This window comes from Centruroides sculpturatus, unplaced genomic scaffold (assembly GCF_000671375.1).
Source record: "Centruroides sculpturatus isolate CEXI.00-Female unplaced genomic scaffold, Cexi_2.0 scaffold1, whole genome shotgun sequence".
Lineage (NCBI taxonomy): Eukaryota > Metazoa > Arthropoda > Arachnida > Scorpiones > Buthidae > Centruroides > Centruroides sculpturatus.
The window spans coordinates 2,402,388-2,414,767 of NW_019384326.1; the positions used below are offsets into that span (position 1 = coordinate 2,402,388).

A 12,380-nucleotide genomic window follows, 5' to 3' on the forward strand; every position below is an offset into this window, starting at 1 on the left:
ACGTAAAAATTCTCTAATTAGTCTGGAAACGGGGGACCTAATTCTTGCATTCTGTGAAAACGGGTAAGATTAGCTATAATGTAATTATCTTAATCTTCACTATCGTTACTTTTTGCCCAGCGAAGCGGGTCCTTGCAGCTAGATTCTAGATTACTTAGAAAAACAGTCTTTTATATATATATATAAAAAAACTATATTACATACAAATAAAAATCCAGCGAAGCGGGTCCTTGCAGCTAGTTAAATAATAAAATATATAATAATTATATCCTTATTCCTTATAAATGATATCATTTCATTTTGTTGTTTAATACATTGACTGGCAAGCTATTATTGCTAAAATCACTATTCTGATGCTGTTTTGATTTTGTATATTTTACTGTGTAAATTTTTCCATTTCTCAAAATAAATATTCTGTTTTGTGACACCATGATTAATTTTAATTCTTAATCTAGATGCCCATTATTCATTATTAACCAGTGCTGTCTTATCCATTAGGCAGGCACATTGCTTAGGGTCTATGAAATTAAAAATTGAGAAAATAGAAGTTATGGGAATTACAATAAAACATTAAATTTTTGCTCAGTCAGTTTATTTTATGTACACTTTTCTTCACTTTTTACAAGCAAAATCTTTAATAATTCCCTCAACTGGCAACTGTTTTAATATTTCATTTTCTATGGAAAGTACAGATAAATACAGTAGAACCTCGATTATCCGCCCCCGATCAACCGACCCCTCGGTTAACCGACCGTCCTAGTCGGCAAATTTCAAATGTCCGCTAGTGATGTGGTGCTACAATAGCGACGATTATTATTTTAAAAAATTTTTGTTAGGCTTAACATCGATGAAAATTCAACGCAAAATAGGTTAATAGCGATATACTAATATACTAATTACATGGGATATAATAATATACTACACTAATAATGGATTTTTTCATACTTTTCGGTTATCCGACTTTTCAATTATCTGACCAATCCCAGTCCCCAATTGAGTCGGATAATCGAGGCTCTACTGTATGATAATTTCGTTTAAGAAAAATTAGATTTTAAGTGATTTTAATATGATTTAATGTTGAAAAAGATTGTTCTCCTACAGAATTTGATGCTAAGATTGACATGTACTGTACTGTACATTCTAAGAAAAATATTCGTATTAAGTAAGCCTGATACTAAACTGTGACATCTAGGCCCTGAGCAGGTCTTTGCTTCCAGACATATATAAATTTAGATATAACCAGTCATGGTTACTTATGGTGCTGGCTAGAGGTGACTTCTTCACCTGTGGCCTATGTACTCCTCCACTATAATACTCAGCTATAACAAGCCTCACTCCAGGCTATTGCTTTTTTTCCAGACGGTTCTAAATTATTTAACCTAACATCTACCTCTAGTACCAAAATTACTTAGCTTCTAAGTATTAATTATAGCATATTAATAACTTGATTAATTATGGCAATAATTTGGCTTGATATCAATACATTGAGTTTCAGGAAGTTGTTATATATACTGGATACTAAATTCTTTTCTTTTTGCAGCAATGATAATTCTTGTATTATTTTGCAATTCAGAAATAATTATGAAAATAGGAAAAAAAATCATCTACAAACACATCATCTAAATCAGTGTTTCTCAACGGGGGCGATATCGCCCCTATGTGGGCGTTTTTCCATGTTGAGGGGGCGATTAGTAACAATTTATATTTTGGGGGGGCGAAAAACAATTTTCTGGGCGATATAGAAAAACATTATATTAAGAATAATTAGATATTTTATTCGTTATATCGTACAATAATTAAACAAATAACATTATACTAGTCACAAGTCTATTCAATGTAGTACGAATTTGGTGTTAGTCTTGGTCCTTGGCATTGGAATTTTGAAGTGAAGGGGGCGATAATAGGTAACGGTTTTATTGAAGGGGGCGATACTACGTTGAAGGGGGTGACAATTCGTTAGAGGTTGAGAAACACTGATCTAAATCATTATTACATGTTTGCACTAAAATTTTCGCCTTACTAATCACTTATGTAATCTAATTAATATAGAATCTTTTTAAATAACTAAATCTTAAAGCAACATCTTTGTTGGTCACATATTATTAAATACATGAACTTGTGCATATTTGGTAATGTTATGTGCAACCACAAGACAGGATACATGACACTAATCAACCAAATGCTAGACATATAAAACAAAACTTATCCTGACTGATCCTGACTCATGCAACGCAACAACAGGCGATATGAGTCACCTCCTTTATATTATATTATAATTTATTGTTTAATTTAAAAATCGATGTTATGTATTCTATATTGTACTCATATCTCAATTAATAAAATACACAGTAATTATATTGTTTCAATTAAAATGCATTAAATTATTTAGAAGATAGTTAAAAATGTTAACTTAAAGATTATATTTAAAAAATTAAATAGTGTCTAGGGCATAAGAGAAGCTTAATGCAGCTCTGTTATTAACATTATTTTCTGTGAGTATGTTCATATCAGATACTGTAGGCCAGATCACATTTTACAAGATAACTTGTAAGCAATGTCCTAAAAGAAACCATCACCAATGAGTTAACTTGTAGTTGGCAGTCAGTATGTTAAGATACCAATTCAACTTTTGACCAGGGCTATGGAGTCGGAGTTGTGGAGTTTTGGTGTTTTAGTTGGAGTCATCAAAAGTCCGCTGACTTCGACTCTGACTCTGGATGTGTGTAGGGGCACTATTTAGTTCAACCACTTTGAAGCTTAATAACTCCTGTGGTAAACCATTCATCTTTGATTCAAAAACCATAGAAGTTATTAAGCTTCAAACAGAGTGAACAAAATCGTGCCCCCCCACATTATAACATCCATACATACAGGGAAAAAAAAACCAAATATTTTGCTTATCTGGACATTTCAAGTTGTCCTGAGTCCAAAAATGTAAAAATTTGGGGGGTCATTTTTTGATTGATTGCTACACTTTCTGTTATATATATAACAGCTGGAAAAGTAAACATTATCAAATAACTATTTATATATTGGCTATGCCATTACTTAGAGGAGTCTTTTATCTTTGGAATAAAAAAGTTTCTATGTTCTATCTTTATTATAACTCTATTTATTGAAGTTCTATTCTGAGGTCACATGATGACATTAGAATTCCCAAGCCTATTTTGGTAACAAGTCCACCCTTGGTCGAAGTTTGAGTCAGATGGTAAGACAAAGTCAGAGTCAGTAGATTTTTAAACGACTCCACAGCCCTGCTATTGACATTATTTTTATTAAATTCTCAATTAAGCAAGCAATTTTATCTTCCATAATTCTAAGATATGTTTATTTGTTAATTAATTAAATTATTTATTTGATGATGATGATAGTTAATACCAAGTTTGGATGGAATGAAATAAAAGCATTTTTTTTTTTTTTTCGTTTTTTTCTCCCCTTTCTTTCTATCTTTTGCAAAATTATTAAGAAATTTACTATTTTTAGTGCTTAATGACTGTTTTATTATAATTATTAGACAATATCTGTAAGTAATTTTTGCAGATAAAATAGTTTGATCTTCTACTATATATTTATGAGTAATAAAATGACAATAGACGTAATGATTCGTTATAATTAAAAATTGAATTTAGATACATAATATATATTTTTAATTAGACAATTTAATAATGAAAAGTAGGAAATCTGTAGTAAAATCCAGTAGGAAATTTATTTGATTTAATGTTTTTGGTTTTTTGAGTATTTTTTAGATTATATCAATACAGAATAAATTTGATTACATATAAAAACAAAGAATTAATAAGCTTATTTCCTGGTAGATTTAAAGTTTTTGTTTTTAATTTCAGCAATACATCCAGTAAAATATTAGCTTTAATATACAAAATATGTTTATTTATTAGCATAAGAACTCTTATAACTGTTTTAATTGAGTACAAACATAATCAGTTAACAATTTTGTCTTGGAAACACTGGGTATTGCTGCTAGTACCCCTGTAGACCTCTTTGAAGCTTCTTTAATTTCTGTAGTAGACAAACGAGTTGGTACACATTTAAAAATATATGTTTAAGAAGATAAACAGAATAACTTGAACTTGTATTTTATTTTTCTTATTAATAAAATCAGTTAATATGCTATTATGTATAAATATTACATACAATAAATAATATGAAATTGTTCAAGACAATTTTTTTCATCACATACAAATAATTTTGTAAATTATGGAAAGCTAAAATAATTTGGCTTGTATATACCTTTCAGATATTTTAGTTGGCTCACTGTTTAAAAAGTTTGTCCATCCCTGAGATAATTAATACTTATTTAGAGTTACCATATATCCCAATTATTTTTTGGGATTATCTGATTTGGAGCAATTCATCTTGATTAGAGTATTTTTCCCAAAATGTCCTGATTTGTCTGTTTCTATTTGAAAATATTCTGATTTGTATTAAAAACAGTCAAATAAAGAGTTGTAGGTGATAGGTATCTGCAGGTGTTGTACCGTACATGCATACAGTAAAACATGCTTTAGTAATCAGCGGTGCTTGCATTAAGTTCTATTGTCACTGTGTAATGCTATATGATGGCTTCAAAACCATCAATTATGTGCAATCATTGATGATGGATCAATGATTACATCTGACCAAAGCCTAACTTTTTTACTCTCTTTGCCCTGTGGTTACTAAGAGGATTTTTATTTTTAATTATGTTCATCATGGGTTTAGCCACATACACAATGAGGACAGCTAAGTTTTATAACAAAAATTTAAGTGAAATGTGTTAAGTCAAATGGGTACAATTATTTCAACAGATGATAAAAAATAATTGATAATTCAATCAAATTTGTTTAATTACAATTATTCACTTATTTCAATCAAAACTTCTTCCAAAACTTCAGACTATGAGGCATTAAATATAATTAAAAATATTTTAATCTTGATAGCAATTCGATTTTGAATTGCCTGAAGACGACGTGCATATTTACGTCGAAAGCGCTCGCAAGATTAAAATATTTCAAATTATATTTAACGCCTCATAGTCTGAAGTTTTGGAAGAAGTTTTGATTGAGATAACTGTTGGCGTGACATCCAAGCCCAGTACTTAATATTCACTTATTTTCCAGAGTAGCTGCTGCCTATAGTTTCAATTTTATAAAGTTTAAATATAGAATAGACTGCTTGGTTCAATGTTTTTTTAATCAATGATATTGGCATTTTTTTTTTATTATGCACAGAAAAAATTAATATAATTTTAATTTTTTTTAAAGAATATTTGAAATATTTGGTCTAAAAAAAATGGTAACTACATCTTGTAAATTAAGTTCTTTTATAATCTTGTGTAAAAATCATAACTAATTTTTCAGATGTGAATTAACAATTGGAAGAGCCATACGTCATACAACAGAATTGATTGGTATAGATTTTGGTATTAAAGCTTTAAAGGCTATGCTGTATCAAGTCTAAAGGTAGATGTACTATATAAGTTAATGTTTATACCTTTGTCATTGAAGATATAGAGAATCTTTGATTAAATCTTTATTTATTGTGTTTTAACTGCTAAAAAAATTATTCCTAAATCAATGCAAATTAATAAAGAGAATGTTGGGAAAATAACAATTAAAAATATTTGAAAATTTTTTAAAATACAGTAGATCCCCCTATAAGACGGTAGATACGTTCCATTCTTTATGAATCAATTTTGTAGGAATCATAGTTTACGGACTACGGCTGTTTGAAAGGTTTTCTTTCATAAAATTAATCGATTCTAGACTAATTCGACTCAACATTTCCAAAATACGTATATTTTTTTGAAAATAATCCGTATAAACTACGTTATAAACAAAAAATTGTAGGATTGCTTACCGAGTGTGTACCGTTCGACTACGCCCGTTGCTAAAGCTTGGTTTCGTCGCGGAACAGCGCATCAAACCGCGGCCGCGATTTCTGATATTATTTTTCTGCGAAAACTTCGTTGACCTTTGGAGACATCCTTAATATAAATAATTTTTATGGCCGTTAAATAAGAAATGTTTCTTTCACAAGAAATGTATAAAATTACAGTACTGGACAGACGATAGGTCGCCTAACTCGCCGTAGCGTGACGCTAGACGGCGAAAAATATATATTTAATTATAATAAAGTTACAATAAATTAAGTTAATATATAATTATATATACAGTACCTAATTTATATATAATTAATATATAATTATATGTACAGTACCTAATTTATATATAATTTATATAATACTGTCCAGACGATAGAAATCTCTCCGTAGCGTGGCGCTACGGACGGCGGGTAAGTAGTTCGGCTGCCCGATGACGTTTTACGTATTATAGGAGTTATTTTTACCGTTGTTTATGGATAATGCCACAATTTTTATAGGAATCATAACTATAGGAAACGGTTTTATAGGGGGATCTACTGTAGTTTATTTATTAGGCTTATAATTTTAGAATAATAATAAGAAATTTTAAGTGTTATAATATATAAAATTTAGTTAGAAAAATATTATAAACAACTGATGGAAATTAAATAAGTAAAAAAAGTCATAGACTGACTATATATACATGAATCAGAGTTGCCAATTTTTGGGGATCAATTTCTTTGGTTCTCAAATGTCTAAACTAATTCCAAATATCTTGTTCAAAAGATAATTGCTTTCTTAGATAATGTGCAAAATTTCAAGATTTTCTATAAAGCAGTTGCTGAAATATAAGCAATTGAAGAGTGCAAAAAATCACCAAAAACAGCTATACAGTAATGCCCTGAACTTATGCGATAGGTGAGACCGAGCAATAACTGCGTAAATTGAATTCGCGTAAGTTGTGGTATAATTTCGCAATTTGTGTAAAATCCAAATCGGATGTATGTAAGCTAATAAATGTTCTTGTTAATCTTATCTTGTCTTTTGATTTATTCACGGTTACATGAAATCACCACATAGAATCTTTCAAGTCTCCGTAGATATAACAAACACAGAATAAATAACACAAAATAAATTGTAGCTATGTGTCAATTCCGCGCAGCACGTCCTAACATGTAAGCTAAACAATAGTGTGGGGGGAGTGAGTAATCAAGAGTTGCGTGGCACTCAAACAAAAGATGAATCGACAAGATTTGAAAATTGCGTAAGTCGAGGTATTACTGTATTTTCTTCTTTTCTTCATCTGGCGCTGTAGATGACCATAGAGAAAAAACTACTGGGTGTAGAAAGCTAAAATTTTAAACTTAAGCTTTTCTTGTTATTGGTGAGGTGCTGGTGAAACTTTCAGATTGATAGGCCAAAATTCACAGGGGTTTCCCACTGAGCCATTTTAGTTCTACTGCTTAATTTTATGCTTATAAGGATAAAATTGCATTGAAACAAATGAATTTTATTTAGAATGTTATCCAGAATAACAATAACTCAAATTTATGCAAATTAAAACTTTTTATGAGGATTTTTCTGAATGGTGTATTGAAAGCATTTGATCGGCAAGTGCTGACTAAATTGTACATCATTGTCTTATGTCTTGATGTAATAATACAATAATTAACCTAAAAACAATTGATATCCAAACAAAAACATCTGAGATAGGAAAAAATTGTGTTAAGTAAAAACTTTCACAATTTAAATGACAGTTAAAATTTTTTCTTAGGAGTTTTTCTTTGGTAAAGATAAGCTTGGCACTTTGAAGCAGTACCCACAAGAGCCACAAGATTTTTACCTGTGTTATTGTTGTCTATAAATTGCTTCCAAGTGCCAAGCTTATGATTACCAAAAAAAACTCCTAAAAAAATTTTGACTGTTATCTAAATTGTGAAAATTTTTACTTGGTGCAACATTTTTATGCCTCAGATGTTTTTGTTTGGTACTCATAGTCAAAAATTCACATTTTATAAATTCTAATAACAAGTTTAATAGAATAAAAATGTTTTTGACCAAATTAAATGGTCTTTTTCAGTTAATGAACTATCAAATACAAAATTTGAATGTAAAAGAACAAAAATTTAAACATTAAATCAAATATACGTTATACAGGTATACCTCGACTTACGTCGTTTCGAGTTACGTCGTTCCCGATTATACGTCGTTTGTCAAAAAAGTATACGGAAAAATAAAAATCAAGTTTAAGTCATTTTATTCGACTTTACGTCCGTTCGCCACAAATATTGAAGTCGTAATATCACTAGAAAAGCGTTTAAAGCACATAAAATCATATTAAAATATATAGATTTACAAGTATGTACTGTATTTAAAGTACAGTACATGCCTTCGTAAATTTAGATTACTTTTTTCTGTACTCCATTAAAAACTAAAATTTATTTGTTTGTAAGCTTAAAATAGATTCTTATTAACCATATATTATTAAAAATGCATTAATAAATAAAATACAGAACTGGGAATAGTAATTTATGGTTTAGCCTAGTGACGAGTAGATTCGGAGACAAGTAAATTCGACTTACGTCGTTTTTCGACTTAAGTCGTTTTCCTGGAACCAATTACCGACGTAAGGCGAGGTATACCTGTATTTAAATTTTGTATATTCAATTTAATGTTTGAATTTTTGTTCTTTTATGTCTAAACTTTTTATTTGGTAGTTCATTAACTGAAGAAGGCCAGTTAATTTGGTTGAAACGTTTATGTTCTATTAAACTTCTTACTGGAGATTATAAGGTGTGAATTTTTGACTATGTATATAAAATTTAATTTTAAACTTTATCATATAATGAAGCATCTTCACAAAATGTAGATTTTACAAAGTGGGACTTAGAAGCTCTGCTTAATCATTAATAGAATATTTTAATGTAATGGCTTTATATTTGATTTCTTTTTTTTTCATATTGTAATGTGAGAATTAACAAAGAAGACTGTAAAATATCTATTATTAAATTAGTAGATTGTATTTAGTAAAGGATGTGTTATAGGCTTCAAGTGAATAAAAAAAATATAAATCTCTAAAATCTTAAGATACATTAAAAAAATAAAAAAAATTAAGATACATTAAATATATTTTTCATATTTTATTTTTGTTAGATTTATTAATTTTAAATGAAAATTGTGTTAATTAATGATTTAAAAGCATGGAAAATGAATGAATGAATTATTTAATTGAGTAATAATTACTGCCTGCAATAAATTTTTGTTAATTTAAAATTTTTTATGTTAAATTTATATTAGTTTACTATTTTATATACATTATATGTATATAATTTTACATAATAGAAGAATTTTTTTAGATATTTATCCGCATATTTTCATCATTGTTTATATTTTTAATGAATTTTCATTACAGAATTATTATTTTTTTTAAAAAGCATATTTGATAATTCTATCCGCCAGATTTTTTTTTATTTTATATATATATGACATAAATAGTAAAGTGACCTCTAACAATAGATTGAGCTGCTATTATTTTGTGAGTTCATGGAAAAGAAAGCCTAAGGAGTGACCACACTTTCTCTATATATATTATTCTAGTGTATATTTTTAAAATATTTTTGCCATTCTGTTTATATGTATAGAAAAACAGAAAGACAAAAATATTCAATATAAACTGATATATATATATATATAGATTAGATCTGTTTTATAGTTTAAAATATGAAACCAGAACAAACAAAATTTATAAAATTGTTTTTTGTTTACATGCAATGCATGCTTTTTACTAGAGATGCCACGAATATTCGGCTACTATTCGGTATTCGGCCTATTCGGCTACTTTTTTTAATATTCGGTATTCGGCCGAATAGTACGCAACATTCGGCCGAATACCGAATACCAAATCATGAAAAAAAAACCGCACATATTACTCAAAAATGTATTTATTTTAATCAAAAATTATTACATTTAATACTTAAAATCTATCAGTCGTAAGTTGTAATGAATGAAAACAATTTTTTCAGCATTTGTTGATAGCAAACGATTGCGCTTTTCCTCATAAACTATACCTGCTTCTGAAAATAGCCTCTCACTATATACACTACTGCTGGGAGACGATAGATAAATCTTAGCGAATTCTGTCAGGCTTGGATACTGTTTTGCGTTTGCTGACCACCACTTGTAAAGGTCTGCCGTCCGATCTAGGCGAACAGTTTTCATATAAAGTGATACAGTGATATTTTTTAGTAATAATTAGTAATGCAATTTGATGTAACAATGAACAAATAATGCATGTTGTGACATGATCTACTCGCAAATAAAACAAATGTGCCCGCAGTGTCGCCACCGCACCCACCGTAATGTATCAGGTCGTAACATATCACCCGCGAAATGTACACATATTTTGCCGAACATTCGGCCGCCGAATATTCGGCGCTTCGGCCAAGAGCATAGCCGAATGTTCGGTATTCGGTATTCGGCAAAATCACTATTCGTGGCATCACTACTTTTTACAGACTGTATTTTTGAAAATAAGCATTATCATAGTTCTTAGTGTCTTTCCTTACATATACTGTATTTTGACGAGTATAAGTTGCACTTTTTTTACTACTTTTTGGGGCTCAAAATCATAGTGCATCTTATACTTGACAGATAACCATTTTTACAGTGAAAGTATCTACAGTAGTGGTCCACTCTAGGGATCAACCTGTGCAGTGTTCCGTTAAGCAGAAAGTCCCTCAACTGAATGCCTAGAGTACCTAGATTATCAGAGTAGCGACACACGAGTCATCGCCGCCATGTTCTGTCGACTGCCATCACGTGACCTCTGAGTTTACATTAATTAATTAATTAAGGAATTATGATTATTTCAGTTTAGTAAAGCATTTTATTCGTTTTTTTTTTATTCAAGAATATGACGGATGGATGAATCAATACCTTTATTAAACTGAAATAATTCGTGATGAATGGAACAAGTGGATGATGACTGTTGCAAATAAAAGTTTAACACCAACAAGGAGAATAAAATGAGCCAGCATTGCACAAGTGTGCGATTGGGTGCTGCGTGCTTGGGAAGGTATTAAAACGGAGATCGTTATTAAGTCATTCAAGAAAACTGGAATATCTAATGCTCTGGGTGGTACAGAAGATGAGGCAACCTATGAAGATTCTGATGATGATGATTCAGTCAATACATCGGGAATTCAAGAAAAAAGGGATGATGAATCAGTCATTAATGACGTCATAGATATATTTCCTAATGGGTATAATTTACCACTAGATAGCAGTGACTCAGTTGAAGAATTTCTTGGCCACTATGGATTAATAAAATATATCTTTAGACAACCCCATTAAAAAAGTTTTTTTCTAAATTTTTTCTCAAAATAGGGGTGTGTCTTATACTTGACAGCGACTTATACTCGTCAAAATACATTACATGTTAAATGTTCATTGTACGAATATTAAAATATTAATAGGTATAAATAAACAATCAATATCTAAGCTTCATAATACAAGATATTTATACCAGATTATTGTGTATTGGTGTATAACCTGGTTACAAGATATTTATATCAGATATTATTACTTAAAATTTAAATATTTATTGATTTACTTTTCAAGAGAATTAAATTTTATTTTAATCATTAATTTTATTTTTTAAATTTTAAAATTAAAAAAGTAATAATAAAATAAAAGACAATGGAGGATTCAGAAATTAACAGATAATTTAATTTTTTTTAATATATTAGAAAGAATAATGATTTGTAAGTTAAGAAAGTATAAAGAAAAAACCAGAAGTTTATTATTGTTCTCATATAATTAATTATAAGTTAATGATACAATTGTAAAAATAATAAAATATTTTTTTTTTTTATAAATTGTATTATTTAAAAATCTTATCATTACTTTTATTATTTTGTGATGTCACAATAAATAATTTAATTGTATTTAGTTTTTTGTATTTTCTAATTCATTAAAAGTTTAAACAATAAATTTTTAGTTTTAATCTTTGCAAAAATGTTTATGATTATTTGTAAATTTATATTTGCCAGTTTAATTTAAAATGATTTTATTATAAATGTAAGCTTGTATAATTAATATGAAGAAATGTAAATGAAGCGTGTTAATTGTTAATAACACTAATTTTAGGTTTTGTATTACTGTAATAGTGCAAATTCAAGATGCACTTTTTCATGTAAACTTTGAGGTGCTTCTTAAATTTGGAGTATTCTTTGTCATTCTTAAAAAGTTTGTATATAATAAAAAAATTTTTATAGTATTTCCTGATTATATTTTCTATTAATTATACTTTATTTTAAATGAATTGTTAACAAATTTTTACAAAAATAAAAATACAGATAAGTATAACCTTCTTCCAAATGTCTTAATATTTTATTTTATTAAGTAGTTTTGAGGAACCAAATCTTTTTCATCAGAATATGCTAAAAAAATTGTATAAAAATTAAGGATAAAAATGTAAAGAAAAAACAAAGATAACAGCTTAAAATTCATAAAATACTGG

General features: G+C 28.7%; 1 protein-coding gene across 4 annotated transcripts in view; it reads left to right on the forward strand.

Annotated features, from left to right (window-relative positions):
• LOC111628045 overlaps nt 1–12,380 on the forward strand; it is a 150,026-nt gene that overhangs the window by 53,506 nt on the left and 84,140 nt on the right. For 3 of the 4 annotated variants that reach the window (XM_023371771.1, XM_023371803.1, XM_023371776.1), the window contains exon 2: nt 5,358–5,459. The exons of the other annotated variant lie outside the window; for it this stretch is intronic. The gene's annotated coding sequence lies outside the window, so the exon portion shown is untranslated. The remainder of the gene's footprint in view (nt 1–5,357; nt 5,460–12,380) is intronic. 4 annotated transcript variants of the gene reach the window in all.